The 20,320-nt window shown below is 43.7% G+C and overlaps 1 protein-coding gene across 1 annotated transcript in view; it reads left to right on the top strand.

The window, feature by feature from the left end:
- PLCE1 (phospholipase C epsilon 1) overlaps positions 1 to 20,320 on the top strand; it is a 326,931-nt gene that overhangs the window by 110,807 nt on the left and 195,804 nt on the right. The window lies entirely within an intron of this gene.

Genomic DNA, 20,320 nt, shown 5'->3' on the forward strand with positions numbered 1-20,320 from the left:
TGATGGCTGAGTAATATTCCATTGTATATATGGACCACATCTTCTTTCTCCATTCATCTGTTAATGGAAATTGAGGTTGCTTCCATGTCTTGGCTACTGTAACTGTTGCTGCAATGAACATGTATCCTTTTGAACCATGTTTTTCTCCAGATGTATACCCAGGAGTGGAATTGCTAGATGAGATAGTAGCTCTATTTTTAGTTTTTTAAGGAACCGTCCTCCATACCGTTCTCCACAGTGGCTGTACCAGTTTACATTCCCACGAACAGTGTAGGAGGGTTTCCTTTTCCCTATACTCTCTCCAGCATTTATTGTTTGTAGATTTTTCAATGATGGCCTTTCTGACTGGTGTGAGGTGATATCTGATTGTAGTTTTGATTTGCATTTCTCTGTGAAGAAAGCTGAGCTTTCTTTCATTGATGCTTTTGAACTGTGGTATTTCAGAAGACTCTTAAGAGTCCCTTGGACTGCAAGGAGATCCAACCAGTCCATTCTAAAGGAGATCAGTCCTGGGTGTTCTTTGGAAAGAATGATGCTAAAGCTGAAACTGTAGTACTTTGGCCACCTCATGCGAAGAGTTGACTCACTGGAAAAGACTCTGATGCTGGGAGGGATTGGGGGCAGAAGGAGAAGGGGACAACAGAGGGTGAGATGGCTGGATGGCATCACTGACTCGATGGGCATGAGTCTGAGTGAACTCCGGGAGTTGGTGATGGACAGGGAGTCCTGGCGTGCTGTGATTCATGGGGTCGCAAAGAGTCGGACACAACTGAGTGACTGAACTTAATAATTAGTGATATTGAACATCTTCTCATGTGCCTTTTGGCTGTCTGTGTTAGACTGGGACCTTTTTACTTGGTGCTGTAAGTGGAGAAAAGAGAAGGCCAGGTTTTCTATAGGAAGGATCACTAGAAGCAGATCAAAGAATATGCACTTTCTGTATTTTGATGGGTAATGCTAAATTACCTTTCACAATAACAGTATAATAATGAATAGGCGAAATACAATTGTGGTATTTTATGGTGCTTAAATAAAAGATTTATTATTTTAGAAGTTTATAAATGTTTATAGTTGTTGCAACTTTGTTTTTGTGGCTTGTTATGGATCATATCTCTGATTTATATGATGTCCTGTCTGGAACACAATCCCTAATCATAAGACATTTCCTATGGGAAAATAACTTGCTTATGACAATCTGCTTTATAACATGCTTTCCAGAAATAATGCATGACAAAAAGTGAAGGTTTTCTATAAAGTTGGTGTTTATTTTATCTGTTTGTGAGTTATTGTGCTTTTCTTTTCCATAATGGCTTTATTTGGATTTATTTTCCACCCTCTACTACTAGAAATATATATTTAATAAAGCCTGAAATGCTCTTTTTTAAAAGTTTATGAAGCACAGATGGATTTGAAAGTCAACAGTTAGGATTGAGTACTGTATGTATCTTCTATGTCATGAAATAAATGCATTTGATTAGTTTGAATAGTATGAAATTTTCATTTTGTAGCTCAAAACAATCATCAATTTCATATAGTTCAGTCTAATAGTAACGTTGGCTATAAAGAAAATTTTAGTGAAATGAATATTCTGGTTTTTATTGCTTTCTTTAAAATTTAGATTTATTTCCCTGAAGACAGGGTTGAAAACTTGGATTGTGTATCATTCTGGGCATGGCTGGAATTCAACCAATTATTCTTGCTTAGAGTGATTGTTTCCGTTGGAATGAGAGTTCTCAACCTTGGCTGTTCATAGAATCATATTTAAAATCGGGGAACATGTAAAAGATGCTGATGTGCCCCACAGTAGCCTGATAAGTAAGAACCTGTGGGGTGGGGTGGAGATGGGCAGGGCTCCTGCCTCCTTGTTTCTCAGGTGACACAAAGCCACAGCCCGGTTTGAGAACCGCTGCACTAGAATTTCAGAGAAAGCGATGGCACCCACTCCAGTGCTCTTGCCTGGAAAATCCCATGGACGGAGGAGCCTGGTGGGCTGCAGTCCATGGGGTCACCAAGAGTCGGACATGACTGAGTGACTTCACTTTCACTTTTCACTTTCATGCATTGGAGAAGGAAATGGCAACCCACGCCAGTGTTCCTGCCTGGAGAATCCCAGGGACGGGGGAGCCTGGTGGGCTGCCATCTATGGGGTCGCACAGAGTCAGACACGACTGAAGCGACTTAGCAGCAGCAGCAGCAGCACTAGAATTTCACGTTAAGGAGACTCAGCAAAGCTTTTCTATGCCTTAGAAAAACAAAAACACACCACCACTGCTCCTAATTTATTTCCCCAGCTTGCTTTGGACCAACAAGGTCCAAAAAGAAACTGGTGGGGGGGGGCGGGGTGGAGGGAAATATGTTTACATCAAACCTGTTTTGATTTTCATTCAGCTTTTGGTTTTCATTCAACAGAGCATTTATTGGATGCCTAGCGTGGGCCTGGTCCTATGGCTGGGTATTTTGAGGAAATAGATTAATGATTAGTGAAAGAAGAGTTTGGGCCCTTTAAAAAGCAGGAAGGGGACTTCACTGGCAGTCCAGTGGTTAAAACTCTGCACTTCCACTGCAGGGGCATGGGTTCGATCACTGGTCCAGGGAACTAAGATCCCACATGCCACAAAGGCAAAAAAATCAGTAAAGAGTGAAGATTAAAAACAGAAACCAGGTGATGATATAAAATGTCCAGAATAGGCAAATCTGTAGAGATAGAAGCTATGTTAGTGGTTACCTAGGCCTGGAGAGGTTAGAGAAGAAGTGAGAAGTGACTGCTCATGGAAGTGGGGTTTCTCTTTGCAGTAATGAAAATGTTCTAAAATTAGAAAGTAGTACTGAGCTTCCCAGATGGCACTAGTGGTAAAGAACCCACCTGCCAATGCAGGAGACGAAAGAAACCAGGGTTCGATGCCTGAGTCGGGAAGATCCCTTGGAGAAGGAAATGGCAACCCACTCCAGTATTCTTGCCTGGAGAATCCCATGAATAGTGGAGCCTGGTGGGCTCCGAGTCACAAAGACTCGGACACGACTGAAGCAACTTACCATGATGTTTCCACAACTCTGTGACTATACCAAAATTCATTTGTGGTATATTTCAAATGGATGAATCTCAATAAAACTGCTGTTGAAAAAATTAAAAAGCCACAACTATGCTTCACTAAGAGGACTTCACACTAAGTGAATTAGGAACAGCAGAGAAGAAACTTTGCTGTCCACCCACTCCTTTCATATTTGAAAGAGCTTAAAATGGGGGCAATAAGGGAGCAAAATGATGCAGAGCCTGCTTGGAGGCATTTAGCTCTCACCTATATTCCAGGTAGCATCTGAGTGTACAGGGGAAGATGGGCCAGAAGCCGTGCAGATGTCCTGGGACATCCAGTGGATTAAAAAAGACCAGAACTCACTGAGTCCCAGACAGTGTTCTTTGTGCTTTACATATATGATTAATCACCACCCAATATCCCCAGTTTACTTCAGTGAAACTTGGGTGTAGAGAAGGTAACTGTCCCAAGGTCATACAATTATTTCTAAGAAGCAGCATTAATACTGCCTTAAGGAATGGGTAGGTTTCTAATAGGAATGTGAACCTAGAGGTATCGCGTGACAGTAGGGCCAAAGGCTGTGGTGTGCTAAGGGGGATGGAGAATAAGCAGCTCATTTTGGCAGGAGCAGTGGGTTTGGGTAGGGTGATAATGGAAAATGATGCTAGAAGGATGGATGGAGAGAGGTTATTGAGGAGCTCTCGTGACCATGCTAAGGCATCACCATGGAAGACCATCAGATCAAAGCAAGGCCCTGCGGAGTCTTCTTGGTGCACAGGTGTGTGTGTATCTGAATGGGTGTTTCTCTGCATCTACTTACAAGCAGCTATGAGCGTGTTGTCTGGCACATCACCTTGTTCCTTGCATGACTCCAGGTGTGTGATGGGCACACCACAGGATCCAGCAGCCCACCTGGCCCCCGATGGCCACTGGGGAGCAGCCACCAAAATGGAAGTCATAGTGATCTGGGGGAACTGAAAGCTTCCATAGGACCTGACTTTAGAGCATAGATTCTTTGCTGTGATAGCAAAGTCTCAGCCCAGGGGAACTCCTCAGGCCCAGAATGTTCAGGATGTTTAGCATCAAGTCTCCTGGACTAAGAGGCAAACTCTCCAAAGGGAAAGAAGAGTCTGTTTTCAACTGACCGCCTCACTCTCCACAAGATGGTAGCAAGTTGGGTTTCCCAGCCTTTGTCTCCCTTCCCTCTGGGATGCACGGGGACCAGCGGTGACGTGGCCCACAGCAGCAGAGGAGGGATGGACATTCAGCCTCTCAGGCTGACAGTCTGTTCCTCAACCCAGATCCACGCTTCAGAGCCAGCAGCTTTTTGGGCCCAAGAACACATTCCTTTCTGCTGTCCTAGCTCAGCTCTGTCCATCTTGGGACTTAGTTCCTTTGTGAATGTGTTTTCGTGATCTCTCCCTGGTCTGACTTCAGTCATGCTTGGGTTTTTATACCAAGCCACTAGTATGGTAATCTCCACATCACCTCAGATAATCAAGGTGATCGCAGTGCAGCTCTTCCCTTATTTCTTCATCCTCAGACCTTACAGTAGGTTAATTCTGTAATTCTGGTGTGCTCTAATTTTTTGCCCTCACATGATTCTAGGCACGTGGTGGCCACCCAGATCCCAGTGAAATCAGCCTGTTCCCAAGTTCTTGAGCCTCTCTCTTCTCACTTATTATCTCCTGTCTCATCCTGTTAATTAACTTTCTCTATTACCTGCCCTGCTTTCGCAGCTATCCCTGATCATGTAAGAGACACTCGATGAAACAAAGGTGAGTCATTGATTAATCAGTAAGCACTTCACAGAGGAGTGACAAAGAGTGATAATTGTTCTGAGATCCAAAACCAGGGCGAACCTTGGAACATGCTCATCTCAGACACACCATCCTTGCTTCTTTTCCTGCCCCTGCCTTCCTCTCTGCATCTTCAGCTTCAAAATTTTCTTCATGATTCTCTCCTTACCAAATTCCTACTCTACCTACAGACACCCCAATTTATTTTTTAATTTTTCTTAGAGTATAGTTGCTTTATAATATTGTGCTAGTTTCTGCTGTATAGTAGAGTGACTCAGCCATAGATATGCACATATCCCCCTCTTTTTTGGATTTCCTAACTGTTCACTGTGTGATCATTTGCTATCTATGTTCTACATACCACTCTTGACTTTTCTTATTTCTCTGTCTTGTGTCTGAAAATACTGTGATTTCTTTTTAACTTGCCCTTTGATTTAACTTGGTCTTTGATTGATTTTGGATGTGGGGAAAGGATCCATGGCTTTGGTAAGAAAAGGTTGCCAAGTCTTGCTTAAGAATTCTTAGGAACATGTGCAGGGCAAAATGTGAGAGAGCAGATGCCAGAACCTGCTGGAGGGGATGGATGGAAACCAGAGTTAACCTGGCCAGGGGCAGCCGTGCTGAACATACTCCACCTCATAAAAGAGATCACCTTAGTTTCTCGACGGCTGCAAGGGGAAGAGCTGACATGGAGAAGGAATGATTTGGACGGAGGGCATTGAAAGAAAAGAAAGAGTTTCTGATATCATCCGCATACCCTGACTCTCTAGAGCCTGTTCCCTCTTCGTCCCCAGTGCCTGGCACATCCTGGTCACTGCTGGAACCTGCACAAGTAGGTGTTGAGAGGATCCTCTGTGGTCTGCTTCTCACTGTGGCCTGGTGCCAGGTCCCCATATGTGGTCCTTCTCCTTCCATCATGAACACAACAGATAGAACTCCCTCTGTCTTTCACACACATAAGGTGGATGGCTGAACATGGCTGGGGTTCTTATAGTGAGGGCACAAGATTTTGAGAGAGGAACACAGGGAATGAGCCTCTCAAGGAACGAAAGGTGGCCGTGGATCATAGAACCCTCCAGCTGAAGCCTCATTTGCTTCTGAAAAGCACCGACCCACTGATAATCTGAAGAAGCTTCAGAAATGTCTAGGATTTACATGGAGTGCGATCCCACAAAGGCCCCTTCCTCCACTCAGCACTACATTCACGTATTTCAATTCACATTCCAGCAGCTCCTACACGCTCCCCTGGAAGTAACCCTCAGTGTCCTCACCCTCCTTCAGCATACCTGGCCATGGACTCATGCTAACGCTGGCCGCATCATCTTTATTTGCCCCTGCCTTGACATACTGGTACTGTCCAGTCAATACAAGAGCCAGTTTCAGCCAAGAGCCAATCAACTCAAGGAATAGTACATGAATTTCAACTGTATGCAATACAGCGTACCCTAAATCATTGTAATCATGGAGGGTACAAAGGAGAGAGACTCTTGGGACACCCCACAGTTGATCCCAGGGGGGTTGGTTACAGCTATGGCTAGTATTTACACTGTTGCTGACATTGTCTTTGGTTAGGTATGGTCACATCTGCATGGTGTCCTTTACAAAGTCTTAGAGAATCACACTCCATCCAGTTGTTTAGGGCTCTCTCACAGTGAAGGACAAGAGTATTTTAGATTGTTGCAAGAAGCTCAGAGACTCTGGAGACAGAGAAAGCTCTTAAGTCTACTTTTTGCACAGTAGAGCTTCATAACATTATTCTGTATATCATCTTTTTACCAAAACACTGTCACCTGTTTCTGTCAACAAAAGACCTCTTTGTTTTGATAGCCAAGGAAAACCTTAAGCTCAGTAGACAACAGAACAGGCTTTTTAAATGACACAATGTAAGGGCTAAAATGCCTTATTTTTGGAATGTAAATTAGAAACTTTTTTTTCTTTAATATGACTGTCACCCTCGGTTTTGATCAACTTTAGGTTTGTTTTGTTTTGTTTTTAATGATATCCATGGAGTTCTTTGGAATGCCGCTCAGGATAACCACTACAGGATAGTCATAAGGGAGGTGGGAGATGCTGACTTTCCCACACCCTTGAGCCCTCTGAAATGTCTTTGACCTTCAGTTTCTCTGCGTAATCCTATCCCTGAACATATGTGCTCAGACACACATGTAGCTGACAGCCACTCTAACAGGGCAGAAATTCTCTATCTGGGGATGAGACAGAGTATTCTTACTCTTCTCCGTGAACTGGAGTACAATTCTAATACATTCACCTGTTTATTTTTCTGTAATTCTTAATATTTTGGAACCTTTTCAGAGGCTTTTCTTTCCTCTGCTGTCTTCCAAAGGTACAGAGGAAGGTCACGTTTCCTTCAGCGCCTTCCCATTTCTATCTGGCTCCACACCTCCTACTAGACAGGAAAAGTCTTAACCTGCAGCCTGTCCCGTGGGGTGCCTCTGTCAGTGTTACACTGTGGGGATGAATGGAGTCCATGGTCTCTCTTAGTCCAGGTTAGCAGGTATGTTGGGCACTTCATTCCTTCCCTTTGGTTTCTGTTAATAACAAGGAAACTAGCACATTTAAGAAATCTTAGAAGTGATCGTCTCCATCCCCTTGGTGAGTTAAGATGAGATTGGGTCTTGTTTGATGTTGTATCCCTAGTGTTTAGCATGACACCTTGAAGAGGTGATAGGTGTCCTCAGGCACAGGAGATATAACCCTCTAGGTGTAAACAGTTTTGTTTTGTTTTTTGTTTTTTTTTTCCTGTTGAAGACAGTTCCATGGTAGTTAGCTTGGAAAATATTTGTGAGAGGAAACAGTTCTGGGCTCAAATAGCATCCACTTGTAAAGACTCAGAAGGACCCTGCTCATCTCCCCAGATTCGTTGCCCATTCTCTTAGCTCCAATAGGGAGCCACTTTGCACATGGTACTCCTTCTGTCTAAAACATTTTCATCCCTCTTCTTTGCCTCCTCTTTGCCTGGCTAGCTCTCTGTCTTTAGGTTATGTGTAGATGTCACTTTCTAGGAGAAGCCTTCTATGGTCTTTTAAGACCTTCCTCTGTGTACCTGGAGCACATTGTATTCACACTATTGCAGAATTGCCTGCCATCAGAGAATTGCCTACATTCTGGCCTACTTCCCCTGATGCTTGGAAAGTTTTCTTGAGAATAAAAACAGTTTTATTCATCATTTTGTCTCTAGTTTCTGGAATGCTCTTTGGCACAAAGTAGGCAGCCAGTAAATATTTGTTGAGCAAATGAATGATTGGTGTCCAAATAAGGAAGTTATTCATAGGCATAAATACCTTTTCCTTCAGAAATTTAAGTGCAGCCAGAGACTTTGTGTCTGCCCTGCCTGCCAGTCCAGGCTTCTCAGAGGATTCCCCTGGGTGAGTGCCCCTGCCTGAGGCCTGATTGTTGCAGAGCCCCTCCCCAGGCTGCCTTCTGACCTGACTGGGCTCTTGGTGGCTCCAGCTCCTAGAGACTTGGTGGTCTCTATCCACCCACTGCTGCCTAGTCCACTTGCTCTACCTGAAGTATGCTCCCTAACTGGCTGTTAAGCCTGATTCTACCCTCAGATGAAACCTGAGAGTCTATACAGCTTGTTATAAACAGCTCTCAAGTCTACTTGGTAGCATGAGGCTCTGAAGTCAGTGTCATCGTGCCTGCAACCAGCTCAGATAGTCAAAGCCAGCTTACATTGGGTCCTGTTGCTGAGGGTGGGTCCAGTGTTGGCTCAATCACTGAGTTCTGTTCCTTGGCAATGTGGGGGAGGAATGTCCCTAGCTTCTCTCCACTGACCATTCACTTGGCTCCCATCACAGAAGAGACTTTCAGGAATTAAAGCACTGCAGTCTCTGGTAGTAGAAACACATGCATTCAATAATGATGAACAAGTGGCCGCTCACAACTAGAGGAGGGTCTCGGTTGGCAGATCATACCAGTAGGTACTGCTCCCTTATTCCCGCCTTCTTCCTTTGCCCATGGAATTGAAGCTCAAAGGATCCGGATCAAAGGGGAGTGAAAAGAAATGAGAGTGAGGGAGAGAGATGAGAAAAGGAGAGCAAGTGAGGAGGATGGGAAGACAGAGCAAGGAAAAATGGGATACGAGTTAATAGGAAAAACAATAAGAAATAAAGCATAAAAAAGCACAACAGGGGGCATGAACTTGGGACGGAATAAAAACCTGTGGAGTGAAGAAACTGTGGGGACCCAGAGGAAGCTGGAGAAGACACTTCCAGGAAAAACCTAGAGAGAAAGAAGAGAGCAGAGGAGTGAGAGGAAGGAAGGAGCCTGGGGGGAGAGAGGACTCATGCTGTAACTCCCATGTTAACCAGGAGGACTATTAAGAAGTTCCTACTTATTGAATGCCACCTATGTAACCAGGCACTGCAAGAAGACTTTGCATTTATAGCGTCGCAGGTGCACTTGCCCATAACTGAGCTCAGAGTCTGATTGTTCATGGAGCTGTGGACCAGAAAACACTCAGACATCTCCACATGAGTTCACATTGAGGAGGCTGGGCAAACTTACTCCTGAGCTTAGAAGAGGTTCCACCACCTTGGGAGCACCAGTGAATAACTAGGAGGGGGAGGGGTGATAGGTATGCGGGGTGCGAAGTTGTTTCTGGTCTTGCAAGCAAGCAGGCGTGGCCTTAGAGCTCTAGAGATTCAGGTATGGATGCTATAGTGAACACTTGGATCCTCCAGGGCTATGTAGTTGGAGAACCCATAGCTGTCTTATCTCATTTAATCCTGGTTTATAACAACCCTGTGATAACCTCCATAAAAGAAACACAAGTTACTTCCCGCTGCTAGTAGGTGGTAGCACTAGAAGTCCAGCAGGATCACAGGATGCAAAGACCAGGCTCTTTCTCTCCACCCTAAGGCATCTGCTCTCCGTCCCACCCTTGGTGGTCAGAGCAGTGTGTTCCAGGAGGTCAGCCTCAGGCAGTCTTCAGGCAAAGAATAGAAGGAGGAAAGGTAGTGTTGGTTGGTCCAGAAGCAATGACCCAGGCAGAAAGGGGCCTCTTGGGGCCATCAGGATAGATGTTTCCACTGATGCTTTTGATCATAACAAACTGTGGGAAATTCTTAAAGAGATGGGAATACCAGACCACCTGACCTGCCTCCTGAGAAATCTGTATGCGGGTCAAGAAGCAACAGTTAGAACTGGACATGGAACAACAGGCTGGTTGCAAATTGGGAAAGGAGTATGTCAAGGCTGTGTCACCCCGCTTATTTAACTTATATGCAGAGTGCATCATGAGAAATGCTGGGCTGGATGAAGCACGCACTGGAATCAAGATTGCCGGGAGAAATATCAATAACCTCAGATATGCAGATGACACCACCCTTATGACAGAAAGTGAAGAAGAACTAAAGAGCCTCTTCATGAAAGTGAAAGAGGAGAGTGAAAAAGTTGGCTTAAAACTCAACATTCAGAAAACGAAGATCGTGGCATCTGGTCCCATCACTTCATGGCGAATAGGTGGGGAAACAGTGGAAACAGTGGCTGACTTTATTTTGGGGGATTCCAAAATCACTGCAGATGATGACTGACGCCATGAAATTAAAAGACACTTGCTCTTGGAAGGAAAGTTATGACCAACCTAGACAGCATATTAAAAAGCAGAGACCTCACTTTTCCAACAAAGGTCTGTCTAGTCAAAGCTATGGTTTTTTCAGTAGTCATGTATGGATGTGAGAGTTGGACTATAAAGAAAGCTGAGCGCCGAAGAACTGATGGTTTTGAACTGTGGTGTTGGAAAAGACCCTTGAGAGTCCCTTGGACTGCAAGGAGATCCAAGCAGTCCATCCTAAAGGAAATCAGTCCTGAATATTCATTGGAAGGACTGATGCTGAAACTCCAATACTTTGACCACCTGATGCGAAGAACCAACTCATTGGAAAAGACCCTGATGCTGGGAAAGATTGAAAGCAGGAGGAGAAGGGGACAACAGAGGATGAGATGGTTGGATGGCATCACCGACTCAATGGACATGAGTTCGATGTTGGGAGTTGGTGATGGACAGGGACGCCTGGCGTGCTGCAGTCCATGGGGTCATAAAGAGTCAGACACAACTGAGAGACTGAACTGAATTGAACTGAACTGATCATTTTGAGCTGGGCAGAGGAAGGGAAGTTAGAAGCTTGGTGAGTAGGGATCCAGTTGGGGCTCAGGAAGCAAACAACCTAGCCCTACAGATTGATCTTGGTCTCATCTACCTGTTGTGGACACAGCAGCCCCCCACAGGACTTCAGGAACTTTCTTTCCCTCATAGCTTCCCATGTGCATATCTGAGCAAGAACGCTGCCCCAAGCCTCTGAGCCAGGGCAACACAATCTAGAGGATTTGTGAAAGTTTGTTTTTGTCTTGCAGGGTCTTTGTCCCCATGTGATTCATTAACTGACCCGCTGCTCCTTGGAGCTGCAGGGAGCCTGGTAGTTCAGGCCTTTAAATCCCTTCTGTCGACCTAATTCGCAGCCTGACATCACAAGCCTCCCAACATAATCCATTTGTACTGATTTGATTTTTTTTTTCAAGAGGCTTCCTTGGCAGCCAGGTTTTCTCATTACAAATATGATTCATTTGTATGGTAATTCCCAGTAGAATTAGTATCTCAGACATGATTCATCCTGGGAAATATTAAGCTAGAAGCATCGTTTCAGAAAGGCCTGGTACATGAATAGCTGCATGGAATTTCTGCAAGAGATGCTTCTTCATGAAAATAGCATTTATCGGGTTGGCCCTGTGCTGGACTCTGAGGTAGGGGCTTTGGGGAAATAGAGAGACATGAGCACCTCCCCCCTGCCCTCAGGAGCTCCCATTCTAGAAGGCAGATGGCATGGATGTGCATGTTTATGGGACGGATAACATGAGAAATGCAGTCAGAAATGAAAGGTAATGTGATCTCATAAAATATCAGGTTCTCAAACTTTAGCAGGAATCAAGATCACCCAGAAGGCTTGTTACAAAGCAGGTTTCTGGGCCCCAACCCCAGAGTTTTGGGTTTAGTAGGTCTGAGGTAGTGGGGCCCAAGAATATGTATTTCTAACAAGTTCCCAGGTGCTGCGGCTGTTGTTCTGGGGACCACACTTTGAGCACCTGCTGTAAGGATTTCAGTGCTTTCACCCCTACCCCCTCTCTTCACTGCCTGCAAGGAGCTAGGCAGTGTGCTTCCTGCTGGGGACAAAATGTGGAACAAAACATGACTGCCGTCCCCACCTGGGGAGCTCAGAGCCTGGAGGGGGAGTAAACAGCGACTTCCCCAGTCTACAGAAAGTGCCACTATAGAGTTTTCTATGGGGGAAGCTGGAACTCAAAAAAATGATGCTTAGTTCTTGCTGAAGCTGGAGGAAAGCTGCATGGAGGAGGCAAAATCTGAACACAAGTGTAAAATGTGAATTGGAGGAAGATATGTGGAAGGGCATTCATTCCCAGCCTTTACCTTCCCAGATTATCAAGTGTCCTGGGGACATCGCCTCACACTCCTTAGACGTTTCCTGCAGTCATAAAGTTTTGACTTCCTACAGAAGCGGGTGGCATAGCTCTGGTTAATTGGCCTGGCCTTAGCAAAGTCTTTATTTTTGGCTCTGTGGAGCTCTGTTTGGTCAGTGTCTCGTGCATGGTCTGAATATTCTCAGTAGAATGGAATTCTCTGCACAGGCACTTGAATGGAATGTAGAATGAAGAGCAAAGGAAGCAACGGGCTTGCTACCAAATTCCTTCTCCCCATCCTTACCACTCTGGCCTCCAGGCTGCCTCAGCTACCACTCTCCAGCCCATAACAGCCTCACTGTTTCTGTTGACTCTTCAGGAAACTTGGCGGTTTTTATGTCATTGCATTTTGTGTAGACACACACATCCATCAGAAATCAAGCTTCCAGCATCTCAGCCTTCTAGAACACTGCTTCTGGATTCCAGAATTTAGGAAAGGGGCACATGAGACCAGTAAAAGGGCTTTCCAAACCACAACTCTCACACTTGATTCCTTGAGGAAGGCTCCTGCATTGTTCCCCAGCCTATTAACTCTCAGTTTACACAGTTCAGATAACCGTGGTTATTTGTTTTTCCAGCTCAGGCTACTTTAAGTATCACATTTTGGGGAGTTTAAGGGTGCTGTTAGAAGTGGATATATAGTCACTAGTGAGAAATGACAGATGATGTTGAAGGAGAACGCTGATAAGTGAGATACTGACAATAGACTGTATTCAAGAATAATGATGATCCAAAAAGAGAATGAAATGATGCCATCTGCAGTGACGTGGATGAGCCTAGAGACTGGCATGCTGAGTGAAGTAAGTCAGAGAGAGACCAGTATCATATGATATCACTTGTATGTGGAATCTAGGAAAAATGGTGCAAATGAACCTATTTCCAAAACAGACTCACAGACGCAGATAACAAACATGGTTACCAAGGGGGAAGGTGGGGAGAGATCAACTGGGAGATGGGGATTGACATATACATACTACTATATATAAAACAGATAATAAGAACCTACTGTGGAGCACAGGGAACCCTACTTAATACTTTGTAATGACCTATGTGGGAACAGAATCTACAAAAAGTGTATGTGTGTATATGGATATATGATTCACTTTGCTGTACAGCAGAAAGTAAGGTAACATTGTAAATCAATTATGCTCAAAAAAATTAAAAAGTATCATGATCAAAATTATCATTAAAATTGAGGTTAATCAATATCCTCTGTCCTCCATTTAAGAAAGCTGAGACGTATTGGTCGTCAAACAGTAACACTAGAGGGATGTAGGGATAATGTTAGTTGACCCCTTCATGTTAGATATAGAAAACTGTGGTAGGGGGTGGGTTTTGATCACATGACAGAGTTTGTCCTTTTTTGTGTGTGTCATTGTCCTCATGCATGTACCATAGTCTCTGTAACTGCAGCTCAGTATTTGCTGAATCCAGAAAGTCCATATTGAATCCGTATCTGTTTTCTCTAAGCCCCATGATCCTTTTATTTTTTTATTTTTATTTAAAAAAAAATTTTTTTTTTACTTTACAGTTCTGTATTGGTTTTGCCATACATCAACATAAATCCTCCATGGGTGTACATCAGTTCCCACTCCTGAACCCCCCTCCCACCTCCCTCCCCATACCATCCCTCTGGGTTATCCCAGTGCACCAGCCCCAAGCATCCTGTATCCTGCATCGAACCTAGACTGGCAATTCGTGTCTTGTATGATATTATACATGTTTCAATGCCATTCTCCCAAATCATCCTGCCCTCTCCCTCTCCCACAGGGTCAAAAAGTCTGTTCTGTACATCTGTGTCTCTTTTGCTGTCTCGCATACAGGGTTATCGTTACCATCTTTCTAAATTCCATATATATGTGTTAGTATACTGCACTGCTGGGCATACACACCGAGGAAACTAGAATTGAAAGAGACATGTGTACCCCAATGTTCATCGCAGCACTGTTTATAATAGCCAGGACATGGAAGCAACCTAGATGAACATTAGCAGATGAATGGATAAGAAAGCTGTGGTACATATACACAATGGAGTATTACTCAGCCATTGAAAAGAATACATTTGAATCAGTTCTAATGAGGTGGATGAAACTGGAGCCGATTATACAGAGTGAAGTAAGCCAGAAAGAAAAACACCCATGATTCTTTCAAATCATCCTTTTCATGAAAACTCAGCATGGAGACTAGATCTGATTAAGCATTCTCAACTCTTAGGAAAATCAGCAAATGATAATGGGATAATGTTAAACTATTGGTGATTCTCAGAAAAGATCACATTTGTATGCGTGCTCGTGCGTGCTCAGTCACACAGTTGTGTCCGACTCTTTGTAACTCCATGGACTGTAGCCCACCAGGAATTTAATCCATGGAATTCCATCTAATCCATGGAATTTTCCAGGCAAGAACACTGGAGTGAGTTGCCATTTCCTCCTCCAAATGATCTTCCCAACCCAGGGATTGAACCCATGTCTTCTGTGTCTCCTTCACTGGCAGGCAGATTCTTTACCACTGAGCCACCTGGGGAGCCTCACAATTAGAGCCTCATCTGGTTGCAGCTTTTCTGAATGCTTTGTAAAGATTTGGTGCTATTTGATGTGACTTCTGTATCTGATGTTCAGCACATACAGGTGACAATACAATGCCACCTGTGGTTTAGATGAATCCAGTAAGGTCATGACCAAAAAACTAAAGGATTCTAGCCGATTTCTTGGTGAAGATATAAAAGACCTTCATTAATTCAATCAAGAGCTATTTATTGAGAAGCTGTAATGCCAAAACTTCCAGACCCTGGTGATAGAGGAGTGAAAACGGAAATAAAATCCTCTTGAAGTTGCATTCTAGAGGGAGGAAACAGACTATAAAGAGAGGTGGCAGGATCGCTACTGCAATACCCATAGTAATCTAGGTTCTCTTTTCAGATTTTGAAAGTATGACTCCACTGTCTAATGGTCAGTAGCATTGTTGTTGCGAATTCAGCTGTTGGTAAATTTATCAGTACTTTGCATCCACTCTACCTTTCTTTCTACCTTTTTTTTAAATTAGAATATAGTTATTTTACCATTTGTGTTAGTTTCTGCTGTACAACAACATGAGTTAGCTATATGTATACATATATGCCCTCTCTCTTGATTCTCCCTCCCACCGATCCCATCCCACCCCTCTAGGTTATCACAGAGCACCAAGCTGAGGTCCCTGTGCCATACAGGAGCTTCCCACTAGCTATCTACCCCTCTCTAAAAAAAGGTTTCTTTGACAACAGCAGTATAGGATTCTCTAACTGTTTGGTTTGGTGGCTAGCAGTACTGGCTTACAGATGCAGAGTCCTGATGCTGAGTCAGGTGTATGCGCATTAGTGCCTTATTTTTATGTGATGGTAATAGTAGGACCTCTTTCTAGAGCTGTTCTGGAGTTTCGATGAAATCGTGTTTCAGTGCTCAGTGCCTACTTCATTTTAAATATTCATTAGATGTTGTGGTGATTACAAGCATTATTGTGTGTGTGTGTGTGTGCTCATCACTTAGTCATGTCCAACTCTTTGAGATCCCATGGACTGTAGCCTGCCAGGCTCCTCTGTCCATGGGATTTCCAGTGTAAGAATACTGCAGTGGGTAATCATTCCCTTCTCCAGGGGATCTTCCTGACCCAGGTACTGAACCCAGGTCTCCTGCATTGGCAGGCAGATTCTTTACTGTCTGAACCACAGGGAAGCCCACAAATACTACTGTTAAGGGTCAATGGACACCTAAGTAAAAAGCCTTCTTCTTGTTGAAAGATTTCATGAGATATGCTATCAGATCTTAGAACATTGTGATTTTCCAGAGCTCTGACCCTAGAAAGAAAGCTTTTGGAACAGAGCAAGTACAAAATTGACTCCCCTTGTCAAGCACTCTCTTTGACCCAAGTAGAAGTCAAGATAAGACAAAGTCCTTTCTGGCTGTACAGAAGAAGGAGCTTTCCTCCTGGGTGAGTGCTATGGACCCGATGTACCTGGCTGCTTTATGTCTTTCAGTGCTCTTAAGTCTGATTTCATCTCTGTCTGAATTACCCAGCCTTGAATGTTTGTTTTATTTGGGTTTGGATCTGAACTCCATGTCCCAGCGTTGGTTTCTTGAGTCACAAGGAACTTCAAATGTCTCCTTAAGTATTATCTAAGGACTGCTTGCTTTTATGCAAATAACTTCATAATATTGAGGTCATGCTTCTCAAACGCAGCCCCACCATAGTGGAAGTAGTGTAATTCCATGGAGGGGACCCACTCACACTTCACAGTGGTGGGTAAACATAGGTGCTATGAAGGGCCCTTTTGGCAACATTGATCTATAGTTCTTTATATAAATCTTTTTTATTGAAGTATAGTCGATTTATAATATTTATATTAATTTATATTTATGTTATGCAAATATACATATAAAGACAAATGCTTTATATCTTAAAAGTTCTAAGAACTCCACAATGGCCAACTATAAAAATTTTGACTCCTTCCTTCATTCCCAGTGACTTTAGCAAGTGCTGTAGAGTCCATATCTGAAATGTATCTTGATTATTTATAATAGCCTACAATTTTTAGCTAACTTATTTGATTTACTTGTTTATTGTCTGCCTTCCTCCAGTAAAATAAAGTTCTTTTTGCTTTCTGCTGGATCCCCAAAGCCACTGGGCTTGGCGCAATGTATGTTTTCAATAAATAAAAATCAATTGTTGGATAAATGGATGGACACATATCTTTTTACCAAGATTGGATGCCCTGTTGTAAGATGCTGCTTTTATATCAAAAAAGATATTGACCCATATAGGGCATTAGTCTGTCTAAGTTTTAGCACCTTCTATTACCACATTAATCAAGTGAGATAAAGTTTATATATTTTTTCACCTTGTAATTTAAACTACAAATCTCCATAAAAAGGAAACATATTTGCTCGTTCATTAGTCGTAACTTGACTGTTTTCCAAAGTACTTTAGGGTGACCATGAAAGGAATTATCATGAATAAAAACTATAACAACTGCAATGTTAACATCACTTAACACTCTTGCCAAATAACAACATTTTCTTGAATGCTGTTGTTTGGGTTCTGGGTGTGACCGTGCTTAGTGCAATGGATAAAGTGGAACCACAGAGCTGGACAAACCCAGCTTCAGTCTTGGCTCAGTCGCTTACCAGCTGTGTGAAGTTAATTGTCTCACTCTGCCTCACTAGGCTCGCTGTCCCCATCTGCAAAATGAGTCAACCTCATAGGGCTAGTGTGTGGATTCAGATATCATGCAAGGAAATACTTATCATTGCACCTACCACATCGTCATTGTGTAAGTTGACTTTTGCCCTGTGCCAAGGCATTCCCAATGCTTCATGGTTTATACAGCAGTCATTTATATAGCTTGTGTTCCTGTGAATTGTCTGGACGGTTCTCCTAGTTTGGATGAGCTGATCTTTGCTGGGCTCTCTCGCGTGTCTGTGATGGCAAGTGGACTAGCCATTGGATAATCTAGGAGGGATTCACTATGTGCCTGCCAGTGGCAAAGTGAAAGAAAGTGAAGTTTCTCGGTCATATTCAACTCTTTGCGACCCCATGGACTGTAGCCTGCCAGGCTCCTCTGTCCATGAGATGTCCCTGACAAGAATACTGGAGTGGGTTGCCATACTCCGCTCCAGGGGATCTTCTCAACCCAGGGATTGAACCTGCATCTGCGCTGCAGGCAGGTTCTTTAGCACTGAGCCACGGGGCCTTTTTAGCAGCTTTCCTCCGCTGAAAACAAACAAATAGACCAAAAACAGTGAAGGGCTACCCATCTCTGATAGATTAAACCTCTTTTCTTGACTTTCAAGGCTCTCCTTTGTCAAGCCAACTGACCTTTTCAATTCCCCAGTGATTTCCCTACACTCTCTGCTCTTAATACCTGCTCTCCTCACTGTCCCCAGGACACAATGTTTTCCAGCCTCTTCACCCTTACTTGCCATGTGACTTGCCTCCCTCAGCTGCCCCAGTTAGAGCCAGGCTTCTTTCTTTATCTTTACCTCTTAAGTCTCACAGTGGGTTCTCTTCTCTGAACATCCAGAGTGTTTACTTCTGATGGACTCTTTGAGACTTAGTGTGTTAGAGATTGCCTGTGTGATTTGGAGCTGGGAGAAGAAAAGCAGGTCCTGAGCTCTGCAACTCTCTACCCCCATTTGTCCTCACAATACACCCAAATAAGGTTAGGATGACATTATCCAGCACGGAAGAGCAAGGGTATAACTCCATCACTGTGAATTTCACAGACTGTGCTCTGTTGTTATACAATCACCTGATGATTGTTTAGAGCAGGGTCCATTCTCTTCTTGCTTGGTGCTAATGGGCACCGTTTCTAGACACCAGACTGAGCACTTTGTATGTATTGTCGGGGGAATCCCAGAACATCTCTAAGAATGGGCATTAGTATCCTCTCTGACTGGTCAAGGCAGAGCTGGGTGTGCAACCCCACAAACCTGACCCCAAAGCCTGGGTTCCTTCTGTCCCAGCACACCATCTCTGTGGCCACTAGGAATTTAACAACAGAATTAAAGATTCCACACCCTGTCTTCAAATGGAAAGTCTATACCAGAAAGCAGAGGAAGGCAGAGTAGGAATCTAGTCGGGGTGTCACCACAGACTAGCTCCATAGGGGTCCTTTTGAGTACCCCGGCGTGCTAGTTAAGGTGAGCTTTGGAGTGTGCAGCATCACAAGGGTGCCTGCAGAGTCTGAAGGGCATGCAAGGTTCTTCCCTTCCCTTGCCACTCATCGCTGTCACCAGAGGAGATGACCTCCACTGTCACCCTACCCTGAACTTTTTATCTGTTCACCCTCCTTATTAGACTGTGAACTCTCAGAGAGGAGAAGCTGTTGTATTTACCAAGGCCTAACACATACCTGGTATATAAACACAGAAGAACAATTTTTTAATTTAATGCATCAATTGTCAACCAAGGCATGGTGCTCAAGGTAGCATGATGGAGACAACACAATATAGTAAACGTTTATTCCACCATCAGAAAGCTAGGTTAATTCACCCTGTGCTATCTTTCTTCTCTGGCATTTATACACTGCCAAGAAGGCTCCGGCTTCCCAGAGACCTTGACAAAACCCCATACCTCCCAGATACAATGTCAAACCTCATAACTTTCAGGTCTCACTTTCTAAGTTAGATTATGAAGTCCTACAGTGCAAGGGGTGTCTGTTACTCTTCGTAAACACTTTACATCTTTCAATGCAGTGCCTTGCACAGAGCAGAGCTACATGAATGCATGTTGAACAATTGCACTGAAGTGGATTGGAATTATGGCTGGGAAAATGTTGTAATAATCCAATATCTTTGAAATAATCCTTGGTGAATTCAGATGATGAAGGAAAGAGGAAATCAGGATAGTGGCAGAGGCAGAAGGAAGAAAGGAAGGAAGGAGAAGTGGACAGGATCTGTCATTTCACTGGATGTGGAGGTCAGGGAGGAAGAGGGGAAAAAGGATTCAAAGACTTTGATCCAAGCTGATGGATTGAAAGCTTATAACCAAAAAGGGAATATAGAAGTTCTCCTGCCCCTTAACCCACTCACCCTTACTTCATTCTGAGCATGAAAGGAGGATTCCTCATGAATGTGAGTCTGCAGGGTTCCTTGGAGATAGACAGATCTGGGGGAGTCACTCAAGAGAGTCCAGAACGACAAATAGGAAAGGTATGCCCTTGTCCCACTGTAGACGAGCTTTGCTCTGATAAAGGGGAGGAGAAATTTGAGCTGAATGTATTTTTGGTCGGTACAAGTCGTAAGTGCTCTGTTTGATAGCAGGGTTGTTTGAACGACCTATTTCATAACTGCACATAGCTTTCCCAAATAAATGGTGTCTGTAGAATGTTCAGGTTAATGTATGAGCCCAGTGTTCACGAGTGTTTGCGCTTAGAGCGACTGAGACTTCTTTCTTAATAAGTCATCTTGGCATTTTGTCAACAAGTTAATTTGCTTTTCTAAGAAACTAGATTAATACTTC

Source organism: Budorcas taxicolor, chromosome 23, assembly GCF_023091745.1.
Source record: "Budorcas taxicolor isolate Tak-1 chromosome 23, Takin1.1, whole genome shotgun sequence".
NCBI lineage: Eukaryota > Metazoa > Chordata > Mammalia > Artiodactyla > Bovidae > Budorcas > Budorcas taxicolor.